Source organism: Podarcis raffonei, chromosome 4, assembly GCF_027172205.1.
Source record: "Podarcis raffonei isolate rPodRaf1 chromosome 4, rPodRaf1.pri, whole genome shotgun sequence".
NCBI lineage: Eukaryota > Metazoa > Chordata > Lepidosauria > Squamata > Lacertidae > Podarcis > Podarcis raffonei.
The window spans coordinates 86569694-86592192 of record NC_070605.1 but is presented as its reverse complement, the minus strand read 5'-3'; positions in this window follow the sequence as shown (position 1 = coordinate 86592192).

Sequence of the window (22499 nt, the reverse complement as noted above, 5' to 3'; positions counted from 1 at the left end):
CCTAAAACCCAAAAACACTAAACCTCCTGCATACAAGGCACATGCAGTTGAGCTATGACCCCTCATTCTCCATTTGTATCCATGTTGCAATATCCTCCATCTGGGAAATTATAGCTCCATCCAACCAATCTAGAAATCCTCCAGGGTCATTTTGGAATCTGGGGTTCCCACACTCTCTCTTCTATTTCTGTCTGCCCAAATTCTAAGCTTCCAAAGAATTTTCTGGGACACCATAGCCTCCCCTCTTTGTGAGGACAGAGCTTAAGCAGAAGTCCCAGTTTGGATGACACCCAAACCCAAACCTTAGTTTAGCTTGGTGCTGCAGCCAAAATAACTGTGGAGCCTGCAAGCTTCTTTCCAAGAACCCACACGTTCATGTTATCTCACTAGGCCAATGTTTGGCTTAGTGTGCTATGCAAACCAGGTCATATCTGGTCCCATATCACTAAAAAAAAAATAGTGCTGTGAGTTGTAGGGTGTATGCCTGTGTCCCTTCTAATTCCTAGATCCAACATGAATTTGACGGCTGGAATAGTCCGGCAAGTTTCTTGGTAATGGCCTAAGTATGAGTCATTAAAGTAGCAAAGGGAAGCGGCTCTGTGCCAGAACACAAATGGGTGAGCCCCCACTCCCTCAAGTGGCTGGTAGTTAGAAAGACAAAAGCCAGAGTTGAGGTGTGTGAGACCTAGAAGTTAGAAGCAGGCTGTGTAGCTGAGAGGCAGAGCCATGCCTGATTTCTGCTGGGATCCAAGGCTGTGGCTATGGGAGAAGCAAGACCCTCTTGGGGTGTCAGTGTTGTGAGCCCCTTCATTATAGGCTCGGGTTGCATATATGTGTAAATAAGCCATATATCATAAAGAGACCACAGTCTCCCTCATTCCAAGAAACCAAACCCTGGTTTCAAGAAGCTTAGAACCCCTGGGATCTCACACCTCTCCGAGACTGGGGTGGCATGCAACAATATTAATCTAAGCTACCCCTAGTCATAAATCCAATTGCAACATTCTTCACTATATCACACTGGGTCACTTTCTTTAGCAAAGTGATCTCCATTAATTTTTATCATATATGATATGGGAGCAGCACATGTGTGATTGCCCCATTTTATCTTTGCAACTCCTCTGTGGAGTAGATTCTGCTGAGAATCTGGCCTGTGGTCATCGGGTGAGCAGCACCACAGTGGAGCAGAGCCTTGATTTCAAGGCTTCCCTTCCTGTATTCAACATTCGGGTAGAGATAGGTAACAACTTCCAGCACCCTTGATCATTTGCCTTGCTGGCTGGAGCTGATGGGAACTGGAGTCCAAGAGTATCTGGAGGGCATCACTGCAGTATAAGGTAAAGGTAAAGGGACCCCAGACCATTAGGTCCAGTTGTGACCAACTCTGGGGTTGGCCACAGCTCATCTCGCTTTATTGGCCGAGGGAGCCGGCGTACAGCTTCCAGGTCATGTGGCCAGCATGACTAAGCTGCTTCTGGGGAACCAGAGCAGCGTACGGAAATGCCATTTACCTTCCCACCAGAGAGGTACCTATTTATCTACTTGCACTTTGATGTGCTTTCGAACTGCTAGGTTGGCAGGAGCAGGGACTGAGCAACGGGAGCTCACCCCGTCGCAGGGATTCAAACCGCCGACCTTCTGATCAGCAAGTCCTAGGGTCTGTCAAAGGCTACAGCTGCAATCCAAACCCCACTTACCTGGGAGTAAGCCTTACTGAATTCAATAGGATTTACTTCCAAGCAGGCATGGTTAGGGTCAGGGGCACCAGCTCCAGGGGGCTGGTCCTTTGGGGTTCCCCCTATATTTTTGGGGTGTTGTGGAGGGGAAAGAGGGTCGAAGCAGTCTCCTGCCAGTGGCAGCGACAAGAGGAAGCAGGGGAGGAAGTGCTGGTCATTGAAATTGTGCAACCACTGAGATTGGCTCCACCCCTGGCTCCTGCCGACATTCTGACATTATGCATGTGACATTCCCCCCCCCCAAAAAAAATTGCCCTTGCAAGCTGGCACCTCCGGTTAGGGCTGTGCTGTGAATGTCTAGGCTTTTGTTTTAAAAGCCAGCAAAAACTTGAGAGCGATACATAAGGCTAAAACCTTTACGAAGCCATTTCTGATAGGATTGTTTCAGACAAGAGCAGGTATTTCTTAGCTGAGTTCAAAGGCCATTTGGGATGCACACACATGCGGGAAACGGTTCGTGTGACTCTGAGCGAAAAGTCACGGTGAGCAAGTTTTAAATGTACGTCGGATCGTACAGAGTAATTTGGAGGTGAACTTCTCCTCCTATGACCTCACATAACTTCTCCGGCAATGCAGTTCATACGGAAGTCTAATAGCAAAAACCACATTTCCTTTCACAGTACAAGTAGCAGCAGGTCAAGGGAGCAGAGGGAGTAGGGTGTAAATAACTTGCAATGCTCACTGGCTTTTGACACTGATATTCCAAAGAGGTAATCTTTCTGCCTGGTGATTGCTTTTCAGTGATTTTTATAGCCATGTTTAAATCCCTTGGAGAGAACAATGATACGACAATAACCAATTCACCATTTCTCAGAGCTATCCTCTTTGGCTTTGAGGAGTTGTGGGTAAACCTCCGCAAAATACTTTTCAAGTGGTTCAAGACTTGGATCCATCACTTTTGGCTCCTGGTGGTGGTAGCGTTCACACCCAAATAATACACACACCCAATAATAGAGATAAATTGTAGAAAAGGCTGAAAATATCTTTCACTTTAGGAAACACAGACTTGATGCTGCACTCCTCGAAGGCAACCAGTCTTGTACAGTAGTTCCTCGGGTTACAGACACTTCAGGTTACAGACACTTCAGGTTACAGACTCCGCTAACCCAGAAATAGTACCTCGGGTTAAGAACTTTGCTTCAGGATGAGAACAGGAATTGTGTGGCAGTGGTGCGGCGGCAGTAGGAGGCCCCATTAGCTGAAGTGGTACCTCAGGTTAAGAACAGTTTCAGGTTAAGAACGGACCTCCAAAATGAATTAAGTTCTTAACCCAAGGTACCACTGTATAGATACAAAGCATAGAAGATCAGGAATTCTTAGAAGAAAGCTTGCTTGCTTGCAGCCAACATAGAAGCAAGAGGCTACTAGCTCCTTAGGCTGATAAAAACGTTTTGCCGGCTAGTCACTTTTATAGGCTTATTTACAAGGCCGAAGGCGACACTTGCAAATTTTCAAACTGCACTTATCTTTTCATACCTTTGGCCACTCGGTTATCCCAAAGATGCTCTACAGCAGGTAAAAATGTTGACTCAGGGCACACTGGAAATATTTCCAGTGAAACAATGAAATAAATACTTTTTTCGTTTTTTAAAAAAGAAACAATTTCAATGCAGAGCTGATCAAAATAGTGAGAAGCTGAGCGAGACCACAGGCAAATAGAGTTGGTCTAAGTAACTCATAATGCTAGATCAGAGCATATCTGTGCCCTTCCAAATGATCATAGAATCATAGAGTTGTAGAGTTGTAAAGGAGCACAAGGCCAGGAATCCACATTTTGCCCGATGTGGGGCTTGAACCCACAACCCTGTGATTAAGAGTCTCATGTTCCACCAACTGAGCTATCCCAGCTGATGAACAATAGCTCCATCATCCCTGATCCTGTTGTTGAAGTGCAGGAGCTCATCATGGCAGCCTCTATGAACCACACCCCCAAGGGAGAGCACAATTTATTAGGATCAACTGACAGTTGTATAAGCGTGAGCTGGCCGATGGTGATGTAGAGATTTGCATGTTGGGCTCTTGCTGGGGAAACCTGAGTTCCTAGCCCTGATCAGCTATGAAACTAATTCTGCAACCTCTGTCTGTGCCTACCCTACCTAACAAAGGGATCATGTGTCAAGGCAGGTATGTTCTCCTGCCCACCCACCGCAAGCTTACAAATATTGCTCCTCCTCTAGAGTACTTGAGAATCACCTTTTCCTTTTACTCCTCCTGCCCCAAACACACTTCGGAAACATTTTTCAGGCTCCTTGGAGAAGCTCAGGAGCAGAGCACAGTGTTGTACGGGTACAGTGGACGCTCGGGTTTCAAACGTGATCCATGCGGGAGGCACGTTCGCAACCCACAGCATTTGCAACCCACAGCACCGCATCAGCACATGCACAGGTTGTGATTCGGTGGTTCTGCGCATGCGCAAAGCACGATTTAGCGCTTCTGTGCATGCGCGAGCACCGAAACCCGGAAGTAACCCATTCCGGTACTTGCAGGTTTCAGCGGGTCCATAACCCCAAAACACGCAACCTGAAGCATCTGTAACCCAAGGTATGACTGTACTAAATGCCTTTGAAAACACGCCGGGGAGCAGCTGTGCAGCACTGGATAGAAAAAGATGGCTACTCCACATACCAAAGACAATGTTCATTAAGAAACGGAAATTAATCTTCTCTGCGTATGGTGAAAAAATGACTATAATTGCCATCCGGCACCTTAAGTCAATGAATACTGCTCCAAACCATATCTGTTCCAATGCATCAACTGATTGTGACATGGGCTGCTGCTTCTACTACTAATTTTATGGAATGCTACAAATAGTAGCAGCAATGCCTTGGTATTTTTGCACCTAGTAGCAGTGGCAGTAGTAGTATACTGGGAGCAGCAGCTTCATATAATCCTGGTGACAGCAGAAACGTAGCAGTAGCAGGACACCGCTGCAACTACAGCAACAATTATTTATTTCATCAAATGCAACCGTATACCATAAGCTGCACTGAACACAGAAGCGGTTCAGTCCCTAGAGCCATGCTGATAAGCAACGAGGTAATAAAATAATATTGGGGGAAGTAAGATTTCTTTTAACGACAACAGCAAAGATACTGTAGGTCATACTTTGAAAGCCTTCTCTGTATTGCCTTCGCCTTGGTGGCATCAGACACAGAAAATCCCTCTCAGGGTTCCCCATAACAAGGCCTGTCAGTGAGGGAGGGAGGGTCCCTGAAGACTTCTGTAATTTGCTCCAGGGGTTACACTCAGATTTAGGCAATGAAAAGGGTAATCTGTGAAAGGGACAGAGAGAGAGCACAGGGAGAGGAACTAATTCTCTCTTTATTTTCGAGAGGAAATTTGCAGCCCGTAACTGTTCAATCAGAATACAAGTGGGGTCGTCCGAATCACTAGCAACATCACAGAGGGACCTCCCCCCAGCCCACAACCAGCAGTTGGTTTCCACAGATTATCTCGTCTAAATTTTCAAAAGGGATTACAATCCCATTAAAGGACAAGCGTCTTTGGAGCTAATTAATTTCCAGCGAATCGCTTGCAACGCTAGAGCAAGCAGTCGATTAAATATTAATATGGGATACCGGGGTCACTTTTTGTTTTGCAACCCTTGAAACCCTGTAAGTATATCGAGATCTAATTCAAGCACGAGTCGCACAGTGACGGGAAATAAAAGGAGACAGAGAGCCCTCAAGCCTTTGCCCACGAATGAGTTAACCGCAAGTCTTCCCTCACCCCAGCATTTAAACTTTAATTCTATTAGCAAACTAACGTGCGTTAAAAAAAAGTTTTGTACTGCTATTTTTTAAAAAATAAAATAAAACAATTCCCCCGCTTTCATATACGCATAAAACATCAGTCTATATGGTAGATCTGCAACATCAAGGAAAAGCCCCATACTACCCCCTAGTGATGAAAGTTTGGTGACCTCCAAATAACACAAAACACAGTAAGTGGACTTTAGATCACAAGAACAAAAAAATTGCCCAGAAGCAAAGCAAGTCACTGCTGGCATTCTTTACTTAGAATGCTTTTCATGATAGAAGAAAAAGAGATGAAGGGCGGGGGGGTGCTAGCTGCGAGAGGCTGAGGTTTCCTGTTCCTTGGTCTGATTCCTCCATCTTACAAACCCAGCTAGTAGGAAAATATTTATATATTCAGAAGGAATAAACAACAACAACAAAAAGAGAATTCTATGTGATTGCTTTGGGGCAAGTGTCCAGAACAAGGCAAATGCATAAGAAGGCATCTCCCTCTTCAAAGATCCTAACCAAATGTCCCACTTTCATCCCTTAGGCACCAGGCTGAGAGCTCGTTTCTACGGGTACCAGAATCCTTTTCCTTTTCTGGGCAATGCCATTTCAAGCCACAGGTGAATGCATCCCTTCTTGCACATGGAAAAGTGACCTGTCGAAGGAAAGGGTTCTGCGCAGCCGTTTTCTCTTTTCGTTTCATTCTGGAGGGAACGTTCCCCTGGCAGTCTAAAACGGCTCAGTCAGGTGAGACGGAGCACACAGAACAAAGAAATGAATTACATCCACGGGTCCCTTTTTGGAATCTCGAGCCGGCAAACAGAACCTCTAACAAAATGTGTGCTCACACCCTAAGTCGAACATTACTGTTCATGCTAGCAACCAGTCCAGCAATGCCATCCTCCAATATGTGGTAGGAGAGATGCAAAAAAAAAAAATTAATTTCTTTATTGTGGCCAAATTATTCTGTCGCTCAATATTATATAAGGTAAAGGTAAAGGGATCCCTGACCATTGGGTCCAGTCGTGACCGACTCTGGGGTTGCAGCGCTCATCTCGCTTTATTGGCCGAGGGAGCCAGCGTACAGCTTCTGGGTCATGTGGCCAGCATGACTAAGCCACTCCTGGCAAACCAGAGCAGCACATGGAAACGCCGTTTACCTTCCCACCAAAGTGGTACCTATTTATCTACTTGCACTTTGACGTGCTTTCGAACTGCTAGGTTGGCAGGAGCAGGGACCAAGCAATGGGAGCTCACCCTGTCGTGGGGATTCGAACCGCCAACCTTCTGATCAGCAAGTCCTAGGCTCTGAGGTTTAACCCACAGCGCCACCCATGTCCCTTAGTTCAATATCATATAGGCGCTGTCTAATTAAATTATTCAGATAGTACATGGGTAGACAAGCCTGGAAAGCCCAGGACACAAATACTAAGCCTCCTTATGTATATTTTGCTCTAGGAGGCTTAGTTTGGTCAGAATCAAGTATACATTTCCAGAGATAATACTAAATACATTACTTCTGGTAAATGAGTCATCATAGAGGGCTGTGAAAATTTGTGTTCTGGGCTTTTTAGATTCATCGACCCATGTACTCTCTGAAACCAAAGAGGCACATGTGAAACATATTGCCATTATTTCCAGCTCCCCTTCCCCACTATATAAGCTGGAAGCAGATCAAATGGGATGCTTCACTCCATTCCAACAGACGCCCAGCTTCATGTGGCTCGTGGAAGTCATTAAGCATGTTCATATTGGCCACTGAAGATGGGTTTGCCCCCATTTTGGTTTGCTCTGGTTTTTTAAAAATGTTTTGTGCATCTGCATATCTCAGGGTAAACCTCAGTTGTCCCCTTTGGGCTCCATTCCCATAGAGTTCACTGTTAGGAGGATCAAGGGTATATTCCGCTTTACAGAACTTCTGTTGGTTGGTTTTGCTTGTTAGTTTGTTTTGGTTTTGCAGCACAATCGCAAGCAAGTCTTCTCCGAATTACGTTCCATTTAGTTCAGCAGGGCTTGTTCCCAGGTAAGTGGATAGAGGATTGTTGCTTAACATGTATAGAATTAGAATACACATCCATTGAAATTAAATGAGAAAACCAGCAAAGGGATTGAACTATAAGAGTGTGTGCATGTATGTTGTGTGGATGCCTGATTACCATCTTCCAAAGCAACTAATCTATTCCGAACTTAAAAAATGGAAAGCGTCTAAAGACTGTCTCAAGGCAAATCTTTAAAAATGTAGAATAAACACCAGCTATTGGGAAACACTTGCCTATGAGCGCTCCAGTCGGAGAACAGCCTTTACCAAAGGTGTCATGGGCTTTGAAGATATTCAAACTCAGGACACAAAGGAGAAACGTGCTAAGAGGAAGGCATGCGTGGCAAAGCCACACCATGATCAACTCCCCCCCGGAAACCAATGTCCCCAATGTGGAAGGACGTGTGGATCCAGAATTGACCTCCATGGTCACTTACGGACTCATTGTTAAAACCGTGTTTATGGAAGACAATCTTACTCGGCTATGAGTGATTGCCAAAGAAGAAGAAGATTTATTTGTGTACAAAATGGAGTCAATATACAGCCTCTCCTCACACAGATAAACAGAGCGATCCTGTGTTAAAATTCAATAGTTTGTACTCCTACTATGATTGTTTAGAATTAAATTAGAGATCAAGGGAAGAGAACTGCAACTTGAAGAATTCTTAGGGTACATGTGTGATCTCTGTCACACTTTTTTAAGGAATGCCCAGTAGCTCCCCCAAAGGCAAATTGAGCACAATATCTCCCCAGGGACAGGCATCAAAGAATAGGAGCATTCCCTGTTCAACAGACACAGCTGGAGCATATGCAAAAGTCACCTTGAAGGTCTGTTCCTCAGGTATATAAAAGGTGACTTTTGCATATGCTCCAGCTGTGTCTTTTGAACAGGGAATGGCCTATAGTCATGTATGAAGGGGAATTGTCCAGGAAGTCGGAGTCCACCATGTTGGCTGGGGTGGATGGGAGGTGAGGTTCAAGCCCATCTGGAGGTCCGGAGGTTTCCTAATCCTGGTCTTTATTAATAGCAATCATAGAATTTATATCCTGCCCTTCCTCCCCAAGGAGCCGATGGTAGCAAGCACACTCACTTTTTTTAAAAAACAACAACCAGAATTCTAAAAACAGTCACAGTAATAAAAAGAATCATTTCATTCAGTCATCTCAGGTTGCCAGGATCAGTAGCCTTCAACCACAAATTTGTAAACAGGAATGTTCTCAAATACTGTACCTCCTGAAAGTTAAGAAGGATGGAGACAGACATATTTCGCCAGGGAGGGTATTCCACAAATGGGGAACCACCACTGTAAAAGTGCTGTCATGGGTCAGCACCAACCAGGCAGCCCCAGTTGTGGCACCTACAAAGAGGTCTCACCTGCCAATGTCTCAGTTTGTCAATATTAGGGAAAGTGTTCTTTTAGGTACTTGGGTCCCAAGCCATTTACGGCTTTATATGCTAGTGCTAACACTTTGACTCACGCCCAGTTGCTCACTGGCAGTCAGTGCAGTGCTTTGGGGCCAATGATAGATCCATTGGGCTGTCTCACTTACCTTACCTAGCCACATCCTGCACTAGCTGCAGTCTCTGGGCCTTCAAGGGCAGTGCCACACAGAGTGCATTTCACTAAAGCATGGGTTGTCAACCAGTGTGCCATGGCACCCTGGGAAGACTTGAGGAATGTTTAGGACAGCCCCATGGGTTCGTCCTTTCATTAACTTGCAGCCCATATCTTCCTGCATTGTCCCCCTCTCTCTCCCCAGCAGACAACCTTCCTTGAGTCCTCCTCCTTGCTGGAGGAGATTCCTAGGTTCCCAGATTCCTAGCCTCCCCCCGCTCTCCATATCTGGTACACTTACATAGAGGCTCCTTCCACGAGTTCAGGGTAAGGCAGAGTGCAAGCACATCCCACAGGGGAGCCACAGAAAGGATGTGGTTGGTCAAGGAAGCCATGGACTCCAAAAAGCTGAAAACCACTGCATTAGAGCATGGACAGTTGAGGCCTAGCTATCCTAGTCCACGAATGTCCATAGCAAACCACCCAAAGCTGGGCATGAGCATTCCTAGCTGCAGAAGCTGCTTTAGACTCTAGTGACAAGCTGGAATCCAGGAGTCCTCCCAGATGATGGCCCTGTTTCTTCAGAGGGAGTGCAAGCCCTTTTACAATGGGCTATACACCTAATTCCCAGACACAGGAACCAACCACCCACAGCACTTCTACCTTATCAAGATTGAGCCTCAATTTATTGAATCCCATCCCGTTCAAGGGAACTGGGGAGGGAAACTCCCCAAGGATTGGGAAGAGGGGTTCTAAGGCAGTCCTAGGGCTCATGGTTTAAGCTGGTGCTAAAAACTGTCCCGCTCAAAGACCTTTCCATAAATGTGCATGTAGAATTAACAACATATTTTAGGATGATTATGTTAAGTGGCGCCCAAAAGGTCCTTATTCTGCTCAAACATGTTTCACATGAATACTTCTGTATTTATGAAGACACCATGATTATACTTAGATTTGATTCATTTTCCTAATTAAGCCCCTTGAAATTCATTTCAGCATGATCCTAAAAAGATTTCACTCAGAAGTAAATCCCACTTGGTTCAGTGAGGTTTTTTGGTCCATAGTTTTAGAATTCCTGCTGTGTATCCTGATCCCATGTTTTCTTTTCTCGGAAGTAAGTCCCACTAGGCCCAATGCAAGACAGAGTATCATGCCCTGGACAGGTGCATTGCAGATCTTTCTCTTTAAAAAGAAACAATAAATAAATGCAAATGATACAAACGAAATATGCATTTTTGATATCTTTACTCCACCTCCAGAAATCACCCAAGAGAGAGAATTTTAAACTAGTTACCATGTCCTTGTGTCTATATTTATTTTGATTTTTACCCTGTTTAAATTTAATATGAATGTGTCCTTAGGGCTGTTCTTGATAATTAAACTAACATACTTTACTCCCTCTGGCCTGCATTAAAACACTAAAAATGAACATGAGACATCTTCTTGATCGTGTTAAAATTTCCAAATTTCCATTAAGCCTTTCATTCATGGACTCAGAGTTAGTTGCTGACCTGATATAGATTAGCATGGCAGAGTTGCTCTCATGTTCTAAAGCTCTTATTTAAAATGGGAATACAGTCGAACCTTGGAAGTCGAACAGAATCCATTCCGGAAGTTGGTTTGATTTCCGAAAAATTCAGAAACCAAAGCATGGCTTCTGATTGGCTGCAGGAATTTCCTGCAGCCAATCAGAAGCTGCGCCAGATGCTTCCGAAAATCATTAAAAAACTGGAACACTCACTTCCAGTTTTCGATCGTTCGGGAGCCGATACGTACAAGTTCCAAGGCTTTCAGCAACCAAGATATGATTGTAATTGGATTTATAGTTGTAGGTCTGTCCTCATCCTATATATAATCACTTATCTAGAAAGTAGAAGCTAGTCCATTTCCATTAGAGCGACTAGAGTTTTGTCCCAAAACTTCAGTAAACTTCCGCTCAGCCTGATCTCACCTGCCTTCCTTCTTACAACCAGTCCATGTCTTAGTCTCAGTGTTGCTCTTGTAGAACTCAGCAAGGAGGGGAATGGAGACTAAAGTAAAATTAGTTGGCTCCACCTGTCATTGTCTCTGGTGCCTCCTTCTGTTGGTCTTCCAGCATTTAAGGTTCCTGGAACCAATTGCCTGATTGCCATATGTCTGGAACTTCCCGGACACAGCATCCGGGTGGAAAACGCTGAAAATCCGGATGTATGGCAATGTTGTTTTTGACGAATGTTCAAGAATTGCTCAACAACTTTTGTGTCCAGATTTTCACTCTTTGAAATATGCCAACCCTAAACACCAATGTATAAATCAAGAGTGTACAAGAGATACTGTAGTACACGGCTAAGAGTGTGGAAAATCCTGTGTTCAAATTACACCGCAGCCATGAACTCACCTTCAGCAAACCTCTGTCCTCAGAACCTCAGTTCCCACCCAAGATATGAAAATAATATGCTGGCCCTTACAGGCTTTTCTTTGCTTTTTTTTACAGGCTGTATATGAAGGTTACATTTTCAGGGACAATCCCTGAAACCATCCCAGTTTCTGATTTAATCATGGAATATCCTTCTTTTCCTTAGGACATCCCTATTTTCATCAGAGAAATGTTGGTGGGTATAGAGTTATGCGCCCCCCGAGCCAAGGAGATAAGTACAGTAACTTTACAATAATAATAATAATAATAAATTTTATTTGCCCTCCCCGGCCGGAGCTGGGTTCAGAGTGGCTAGCATCATATAAATAATACAATAATGTTTTATTATGTTTTTTATATATGTTGGAAGCTGCCCAGAGTGGCTGGGGAAACCCAGTCAGGTGCGCAGGCGATTATTATTATTATATAGGACGTTCCTATTTTCATCGAAAAAATGTTGGAGGGTATGGATAAAGGTTATCCATCAGGGTGACCGAGGCTGATTCAGTTCCTAAACCAGGTCTGAATTGTAGTGGATCTGAAGGTAAAGGTAAAGGGACCATTAGGTCCAGTCGCAGACGACTCTGTGGTTGTGGCGCTCATCTCGCTTTATTGGCCGAGGGAGCTGACGTACAGCTTCCGGGTCATGTGGCCAGCATGACTAAGCCACTTCTGGTGAACCAGAGCAGCACACGGAAATGCCGTTTACCTTCCCACTGGAGCGGTACCTATTTCTCTACTTGCACTTTGATGTGCTTTCGGACTGCTAGGTTGGTAGGAGCAGGGACCGAGCGACAGGAGCTCACGGGATTCGAACCGCCGACCTTCTGATTGGCAAGCCCTATGCTCTGTGCTGGCAAACCTAGACAGCATCTTAAAAAGCAGAGACATCACCTTGCCAACAAAGGTCCGTATAGTTAAAGCCATGGTTTTCCCAGTAGTGATGTATGGAAGTGAGAGCTGGACCATAAAGAAGGCTGATTGCCGAAGAATGGATGCTTTTGAACTATGGTGCTGGAGGAGACTCTTGAGAGTCCCATGGACTGCAAGAAGATCAAACGTATCCATTCTTAAGGAAATCAGCCCTGAGTGCTCACTGGAAGGACAGATTGTGAAGCTGAGGCTTCAATACTTTGGCCACCTCATGAAAAGAGAAGACTCCCTGGAAAAGACACTGATGTTGGGAAAGATGGAGGGCACAAGGAGAAGGGGACGACAGAGGGCGAGATGGTTGGACAGTGTTCTCGAAGCTACCAACATGAGTCTGACCAAACTGCAGGAGGCAGTGGAAGACAGAAGTGCCTGGCGTGCTCTGGTCCATGGGGTCACAAAGAGTCAGACACGACTAAACGACTAAACAACAACAAGGCTCTGTGGATTTAGATAGCACTTATTTCTACCTTAGGTTTCGCCAATCCTAGTCCAATCAGTACACCACACTAATTCCTCCCAGTTTAGGTTGGGGAATGTCTGCAGGTTCTATTTAAATCACAGCACTGTGGGGGTCTGCAAAGCTGCACATGCCAAAGTGACCTCATTAATGTATCAATTAAAGGCACACATTTAGCGGTTCCCAGTTTTGAGGTGTAAAACATTAAACATTAGAAATAAGCCTGTCTGAAATCAGCAGAACTTACTTCCTCGCCAGCCATATTTTCAATTGCAGCTTCAAGCTCCCTTCCAGCGATATCTGCAAGAGAAGATTGTGTGCACCCTCAGGGTTGTGAGTGCTCCACAAATCAGTGGCACCCAGGAATTTGGTGGTGTGCACAGAATTCTGACCACAAGCTTGGCAGCAATTTTGCAAACTCCTGAGCTGCTTGCCTGAAGGCAGTTAACTCGTCTGATCCAGTTCTGAAAGGTAGCTGGTCTTTAAAAGACTCCCAGCAAAATCATATACAGTATAGATGGATACTCAGAAGGAAATCCCACTGAGTTCAGTGGAATTTACTTGCAAGTAAGTGGCTCTAGGGCTGATGCCTCAAACTCATTTAGCACTGCACGCCTCAAGGAAACTAACTGACTCTGTGCTGCAGAAGCATTTTTTTGCTACAAGTTGAAAGCAAATAAAAGTAAAATTTGCAGGTTCTTTTTCACGTTATCAACAAAGTTTATACAATCTTTGAAGCTTTGTCCTTATGGTGTGTTATGCAAAGGCTTCCAACCTCTTGTTTTGTATGCAGATAAAAATATGTTTGTTTATTTAGCACCCCCCCCCAAAGAAAAAATTCGCTTTGGCATTAATTAGGCTTTTAGTTTTCCTCTCTAAATTCTATTTTAACCACATTTGATGATGATGATGTGTGTGTTTGTGTGTGTGTATAGATAGATAGACAGATAGATAGATACATATTGATATGATGGTGATGATGCACTAATAGATATATATGTGTGTGTGTCCATATATATATATATATATATATATATATATATATATATATATATGCTTTGTTTAGAGGCGTAATAAAAAAAAAATGGCCATGTAAATTGGAAATTAGTTTTGGGGGTTTTTTTAATGCAAAATGAAGCTGACAGGTCTCTTCTATTACTGGGGTCTTATTAGGGAAAAAATTCTCTGACATCTGTTTATCCCCTGCAGCCAACCTTGTATTCAGAATACAGTAATTGATTCACCGCAGCCACCTGGGATCTCACTGGCTCACTTTTTCCACGCCGCACTACGCAGGTATCTCGGCAGCTAGCTCCGAATGCACATCTGCATCGTTATCTCCTGGTGAACTGTGACCCTAAACACTTTGGAGGCGCAGATGAAAGTGCTTCCTCAACCCTCCAGTGCTAGGGGTATAGGGAGTTCTGCAGCCTGGCAATTCACCCAGGACGCCCAATCAGAATCATCCCCTTTGAAGCCCTTCTCAGCTGGGAGACCATGAATGATTCATAGCTTCTCTTCTGCACAGACTAAAGGAAGGAAGAGCAAAGCTGGCGTCTATTATTCAGGACCGCATCCTCAATAAGCCTCCATGTTCAGCAAATTGCTACAACGTTTTCTGCTTAGTCCTCACCTGTACACAGCCTCTCCTTTTGTGCGCACCACCACCCGCCCCCCCCTTTCCACCAACCCCCTCCCCGTTTTAACAGAGATAGGCTAATTGTTCAAAAGGACGCTTTTACTCGCTGGCAATACAACAAACGGAAAATTAAGAGCAACTGTAAACTAATTGGGGGCGGGGAAGTCGACGCCAAGGAAGACCACAAGCTCTTTTGCTTTGAGATGGCAGGGATAATGAGTTGGGCGTATCGTAATTTCCATTTTAAAACCAAAGCTGTCATGGAAGGAGGTACGGTGCTTTTGCATTCTTCCAGAAATCTACTTTAGCTTTGATTTTTCCAGCTGATATCTGCCTTCTCTGCTCTGCATCGCTGTCTTCGTCTTTTCCCTTCCTTTTTCTTTTACAACAGTGCTGTAGAATCATAGAATCATAGAATCATAGAGTTGGAAGAGACCACAAGGGCCATCGAGTCCAACCCCCTGCCAAGCAGGAAACACCATCAGAGCACTCCTGACATATGGTTGTCAAGCCTCTGCTTAAAGACCTCCAAAGAAGGAGACTCCACCACACTCCTTGGCAGCAAATTCCACTGTCAAACAGCTCTGACTGTCAGGAAGTTCTTCCTAATGTTTAGGTGGAATCTTCTTTCTTGTAGTTTGGATCCATTGCTCCGTGTCCGCTTCTCTGGAGCAGCAGAAAACAACCTTTCTCCCTCCTCTATGTGACATCCTTTTATATATTTGAACATGGCTATCATATCACCCCTTAGCCTCCTCTTCTCCAGGCTAAACATGCCCAGCTCCCTTAGCCGTTCCTCATAAGGCATCGTTTCCAGGCCTTTGACCATTTTGGTTGCCCTCCTCTGGACACATTCCAGTTTGTCAGTGTCCTTCTTGAACTGTGGTGCCCAGAACTGGACACAGTACTCCAGGTGAGGTCTGACCAGAGCAGAATACAGTGGCACTATTACTTCCCTTGATCTAGATGCTATACTCCTATTGATGCAGCCCAGAATTGCATTGGCTTTTTTAGCTGCCACGTCACACTGTTGGCTCATGTCAAGTTTGTGGTCAACCAAGACTCCTAGATCCTTTTCACATGTACTGCTCTCAAGCCAGGTGTCACCCATCTTGTATTTGTGCCTCTCATTTTTTTTGCCCAAGTGCAATACTTTATATTTCTCCCTGTTAAAATTCATCTTGTTTGTTTTGGCCCAGTTCTCTAATCTGTCAAGGTCGTTTTGAAGTGTGATCCTGTCCTCTGGGGTGTTAGCCACCCCTCCCAGTTTGGTGTCATCTGCAAATTTGATCAGGATGCCCTTGAGTCCATCATCCAAGTCGTTGATAAAGATGTTGAATAAGACTGGGCCCAAGACAGAACCCTGTGGCACCCCACTAGTCACTCTTCTCCAGGATGAAGAGGAACCATTGATGAGCACCCTTTGGGTTCGGTCAGTCAGCCAGTTACAAATCCACTGAGTGGTAGCATAGTCAAGATCGCATTTTACCAGCTTTTTTACAAGAATATCATGGGGCACCTTGTCAAATGCCTTGCTGAAATCAAGGTAGGCTACATCCACTGCATTCCCTTCATCTACCAGGCTTGTAATTCTGTCAAAAAACGAGATCAGGTTCGTCTGATGACTTATTTTTCAGAAATCCATGCTGACTATTGGTGATCACAGCATTCCTTTCTAGGTGCTCACAGACTGTTTGCTTAATGATCTGCTCCAGAATCTTCCCTGGTATTGATGTCAGGCTGACTGGGCGGTAATTATTTGGGTCCTCTCTTTTCCCCTTTTTGAAAATAGGGACAACATTTGCCCTCCTCCAGTCTGCCGGGACTTCGCCTGTTTTCCAGGAATTCTCAAAGATGACTGCCAGTGGTTCTGAAATCACATCTGCCAGTTCTTTTAATACTCTTGGATGCAGTTCATCTGGCCCTGGAGACTTGAATACATCTAGACTAGCCAAGTATTCTTGTACTATCTCCTTAGTTATTCTGGGCTGTGTTTCCTCTGCTGAATCATTTGCTCCAAATTCTTCAGGTCGGGCATTGTTTTCTTTATCGGAGAAGACTAAGGCAAAGAAGGCATTGAGGAGTTCAGCCCTTTCTGTGTCCCCTGTTTGCATTTCACCATCTTCTCCTCTGAGTGACCCCACTGCTTCTTTGTTCTTCCTTTTGCTACGAACATACCCATAAAAGCCATTTTTGTTGCTTTTAACCTCTCTAGCAAGCCTGAGTTCATTCTGTGCTTTAGCTTTTCTGACTTTGTGTCTACACGTGCTGGCTATTTGTTTGAATTCCTCTTTGGTGGTTTCCCCCCTTTTCCATTTTTTGTACACATCCTTTTTTAATCTTAACTCAGTTAAAAGTTATTTAGATAGCCACCCTGGCTTCTTTAGGCACCTTCCATGTTTCCGTCTCAATGGTATTGCCTGAAGTTGTGCTTTTACTATCTCCCTCTTAACAAACTCCCAGCCATCATGAACTCCCTTTCCTTTTAGTATTACTGTCCATGGGATCTCACCCAGCACTTCCCTAAGTTTTATGAAGTCGGCTTTCTTAAAGTCGAGAAATTGAGTCTTAGTATGCTTGGCTGCTCCTTTCCGCTGTATAGTAAACTTCAGAAGAGCATGATCACTCGCGCCTAATGATCCTTCCACTTCTACCCCACTAACCAGGTCATCAACATTGGTTAGGACCAGATCTAAAATGGCTGTTCCTCTTGTTGCTTCTCCCACTTTCTGGACAATGAAGTTGTCTGCAAGGCCAGTGAGGAATCTGTTTGACCTTAGGCTCTTGGCTGAGTTTGACATCCAACAAATATCCGGGTATTTGAAGTCCCCCATTACTACTATCTCCCTTCCTTTTGCATGCTTGGCCATCTGTTCCAGGAAGGCATCATCTATGTCCTCCGTTTGGCTTGGGGATCTATAGTAAACTCCCACAATGAGGTCACTGTTATTCTTCTCTCCCTTAATTTTGACCCAAATGCTCTCACTTTGGCTTTGAGGTTCTAAATCTTGGATCTCTTCACAGGTATACACATCCCTGACATATAACGCCACTCCTCCTCCTTTCTTGTCTGGTCTGTTTCTCTGAAATAGATTGTATCCCTCCATTATTACATTCCAATCGTGGGACTTATCCCACCAGGTTTCAGTGATTCCTATTATGTCATATTTAGTTTGCTGTACCAAGAGCTCAAGCTCATCTTGTTTATTTCCCATGCTTTGCACATTAGTGTACAGACATTGAAGTCCATTAATCATTCCCCCGTGTCTCTTATTTAAGGATTTTTTCCTCTCACCACTAGGTCTGCGTGCTGTTTGCTCCATTCGGTCTATGACATTTGGATGATCATCTTCATCAATTGATAGACTCCTACCTTCAGGAGCACTGTCTCCCTCCCCCACATTAGTCAGTTTAAAGCCCTCCTGATGAGGTTTCTGAGATTTTTGGCAAAAACATTCCTCCCAACCGTTGTGAGGTGCAGCCCATCGCTTGCCAGAAGTCCATCTTCAAGAAACTGCATTCCATGATCTAAGAATCCAAACCGTTCCTGTTTATACCATTTGCGAAGCCAGTTGTTCACTTCCACTATTTTTCCCTCTCTCCCTGGGCCACGCCGTTCAACTGGGAGGACAGATGAGATGACAATTTGTGCATTTAATTGCTTCAATTTCCTGCCCAGAACCTCGTAATCTCTTTTGATCTTCTGGAGGCTATTGCTTGCAGTGCCATTGGTTCCCACATGAACCAAGAGGAAGGGGTATTTGTCAGTGGGTTTTATGATTCCTTGCAGTCGTTCAGTTACATCTTGGGTCTTAGCCCCGGGGAGACAGCACACTTCCCGAGACATCTTGTCAGGCCCACAGATCACTGCTTCTGTTCCCCTCAGTAGGGAATCCCCTATCACCACTACACGCCTCCTCTTAGGTCTGGTCGGGGTTCTTCCGTGAGCTGTCCGTTCCAAGGTCGCCTGCACATTCCCTGAGGGCTGACTTTGCTGCTCGTCTTCATATACCTGATCGACTGTAATGAGGGAGAGATCCTCAAATGGAGTCTGCTCTTCGTCTTCCATGCTAGGGGAGAGGACCTCAAAGCGATTGTGTATTTCTAAACAATCAGAGCGAACCCTGGGCCTCCTACTTCTTTGAGTCACGTTTCTCCATATATCTGGCTCCTGTGTTGGTGAACTAGCCTCCTTCTCAGGGGAGTCCCCTGTCTCCTCCTTGGTGGAGACGGTGTGCTCTGTTGCTTCCAAGAAGAGCTCCAGCTCTCTAATTCTTTGGAGCGTAGCTACACGTTCCTCCAGTTGCTGGACTTTGTCTTTTAAGAGGGCAATCAACATGCAATTGCTGCAGGTAAAGCTGCCTGCAACCTTTGGCAAGATGGCAAACATTGCGCAGGAACCACAGGCGACTGCAGCTGTTCCCTCACCCTCCATCTTGAGAACGTGTTGTTGGGAGTGACTACAGCGGTCCTCCATCATAAAAAGCATGAAGACAGGACAAATAAATCCCCCCCAAAAAACCTAGGTCTCCCCCAACAAACGTTTGAGACTAGCTCCCCTAAATCTAAAGATGGATCAAACTGCGCGAGAGCAGCTAATCAGCCACAAGAAACTCACACAAGAAAACCCTTTTTGTTCCTTCTTCAGCCGCTGCCCTACAAGCTCTCAGCTCTACCAAAACGCTGGTGGCTGCAACATCCTCCTTACTAATGCATATCTGCAATATATTCACCAAGGCCATAAAATGAAGGGAAAAAAAAGGTTTTAAGCCAGTGGTTCCCAAACTTTCTTCTATCCCCACAGACCACTTGAAAATTGCTGAGGGTCTTGGTGGACCACTTAATTTTTTCTCTCCTGCCTGTTGAAGCCATTGCATTGTGCTGCGCTAAAATCTAGATGATTCTTTGATTGTATTTTGATTCCTTCTTTTGTTTCTCGTCTGTTGTCTTTTGTTGCATTCTGACCGAATTCTGGAGAGCTTGAGTTGCAATGTAGTAGAATGCAAGGTGAGAAGCAGTGGAGGCCACGGAAAGACAACTAAAAATAAATATGTAATGTGATAGATGTGGCACCTCCCACCTTCATGCACAAATCCACGGGTATTCCGGAGTACTGCCTGGATGAAGCTCGCAGGCCAGTTTTGGAAACCTTATTTTAGGCCAAGTTGCAAAGACACTGCCTGTAAGTAGTCATAAGCAATCATTACAACCACCTTGTAAGGTAAAGGTAAAGGTACCCCTGCCCGTACGGGCCAGTCTTGCCAGACTCTAGGGTTGTGCGCCCATCTCACTCAAGAGGCCGGGGGCCAGCGCTGTCCAGAGACACTTCCGGGTTACGTGGCCAGCGTGACATCGCTGCTCTGGCGAGCCAGAGCCGCACACAGAAACGCCGTTTACCTTCCCGCTTGTAAGCGGTCCCTATTTATCTACTTGCACCCGGGGGTGCTTTCGAACTGCTAGGTTGGCAGGCGCTGGGACTGAATGACGGGAGCGCACCCCGCCGCGGGGGTTCGAACCGCTGACCTTTCGATCGGCAAGCCCTAGGCGCTGAGGCTTTTACCCACAGCGCCACCCGCGTCCCTCCTTGTAAGGTAGGCCTCAATTATTATCCCCCTAATGCAGGTAGGAGGAGCAAAGACTGGCAACAGTAGCTCACCTAAGGCCATCTAGGTAAGAGTTGAACTGGAGCCCCATACAAAAGAGAACTCAAACTTTTATTAGCCGCTAATCCCCATGTTACAACCCCCCAAACTACATCATGGTTACATCATGAAAGGGGAGGTCTGGTGGCAGTAATCTGAGCATCCTGGACCCTGCCCCATGCCCTCCACCAAATACCCATCATGTGTAACAAAAGAGATATTTACATTTCCCTGTTTCCCAGCCGAGTTAATCACACCCTTTTGTCTTCATCTGGGTTTGTTATTTCTGGAATGGATACCTGTCTGGCACTCAGGTATCAGGATGCCAGGGATTATCACTCAGGCAGAGGAGCTGCTGAGGAGCTGAGCTCACATGTCTATATGAATTTCTGAAGTTTTCCCAGTGAGCCAGTACGCAGATACATTTATCAGTGAATTGTCACATTTGGTATTGTGCAGCAGAGGCCCTTTGAACACATAGGAAGAAACTGTGGTGAAGTGTTTTGCGGGGACAAATCACAAAAGTCACAAAAGGGATTTGCTGATTTTGATAGTGGGCTGCATGTGCATGATATCTGCTGGAGGGGCAACCCCCCCCCCAGCCTATACATAAATCCCTGCAACAAGTTCTTAACCCGAGGTACTATTTCTGGGTCAGTGGAGTCTGTAACCTGAAGCATCTGTAACCTGAAGCGTCTGTAACCCGAGGTACCACTGTATAAGGGAAAGGATACGGAAGGCTTTTTAGTACACCAGCAGGCAGGGAGTTGATTAAGGAAGGATATGATGGAGGTTAATAAAATTATGAGAGACAGAGCCTTTTCTTCCCTCCTCCTCTCAAAATTCTGAAACTCAGAGCCTTCCAGTGATGTTGTCTAGTGGGAGCTTCAAGGCAAACAAAAGGAAGTTCTTTACAAACACAAATTAACTTACGACAATTTGCACAAGACGTGCCATTGACTTAAATAGCTTTAAACATGTAAAAGACAAATTCATGGGAAAATTAGCCCATCAACAGCTATTAGGTGCAGTAAACAGAGTCAGAGGCAGTACAGTATATACCCCTGAGCACCAGTTGCTGGAGGTAGAAGTGGAGAAGATGGAATTGGGGTGGCCACTCACAGACCCTCCAAGTGTCCCTATTTTCCAGGGACGTCCCTGATTTAGGGAAGCCGTCCCAGTTTCTGATTTGATCTTGGAATATCCCACTTTTCCTTAGGATGTCCCTGTTTTCATCAGAGAAATGTTGGAAGGTATAGAGTTATCCAACCCCATAGCCATCTGAAGGCAACCCTGTATAGGGAAGGTTTTTTAAATGTTTAATGTTTTATTATGTTTTTATATATGTTGAGAGCTGCCCAGAGCGGCTGGGACAACCCAGTAAGATGTGTGGGGTATAAATAGTAAAATTATCATTATGGAGTGGGACGTCCCTATTTTCATTGGAGAAATGTTGGAGGGTATGTACTCATTTCAAAGTGCTACTTGTAAACTTCAAGAAGCTTCTGGTTGGTTGCTTTTGGAGGTGACCCCTGAGTTAATCGAACAAGGCAATTTTCCCATAATGTTTTTATTTTATTTATCTCTGTGTTACTTTTATATCGCACTCATGCACCATGGTTTGGAGCCTCACATTCACAAGTCGTGCTGCAAATTCAGATATAATCCTTTTCATTACTTGATTATTCCGCCACGCACCGTTTGTTCACCGTGTGACTTCATCAGAAGTTTTTAAGCAGAGTATAGCCCACTTATGGGGGATGCTGTACCAGCAGATTTCAGCCGGGGCTCAGGCTAGATGGCCCTTGCAGTACACCTATGCTTCCATCATTTTTATAATGATCACTGCTGAAGACCATGGAAATAACCATTTTTAGTGTCTGCAAATAACTTATTAATGTTCTTCAGTGTTGCAATTTGCATGCCCAAACCTAATGTATTATTTAGAATCATAGAATTGTAAAGTTGGAAGGGAACCTGAGGATCATCTAGTCCAGGGCTGTCCAACAGGTCAATCACGACCTACTGGTTGATTGCAGAATCCTATCCCCGCCCCCCCCCAAAAAACCCTTGGTCTTCCCTAAATAAAGCTCATCAACTTTGATGAAGCTTTCCCAAAAAAGATCAACATCTCTGGTCAATCCATTGGGTAGATCACTGCCAGTTTTTTTATAGTGGTTGTAGATCACAGTCTCTTGGAAGTTGGACAGCCCTGAATTCTAGTCCAAGACCCTGTGTTGCAGGAATATGCAGCCATCCCATACAAAGATCAAATCTGCAACCTTGACGTTATCAGCACCACACTCTCACCAACTGAGCTATCCAGGCTCTCCACAGTAAGAGATTTTTATGCCCAC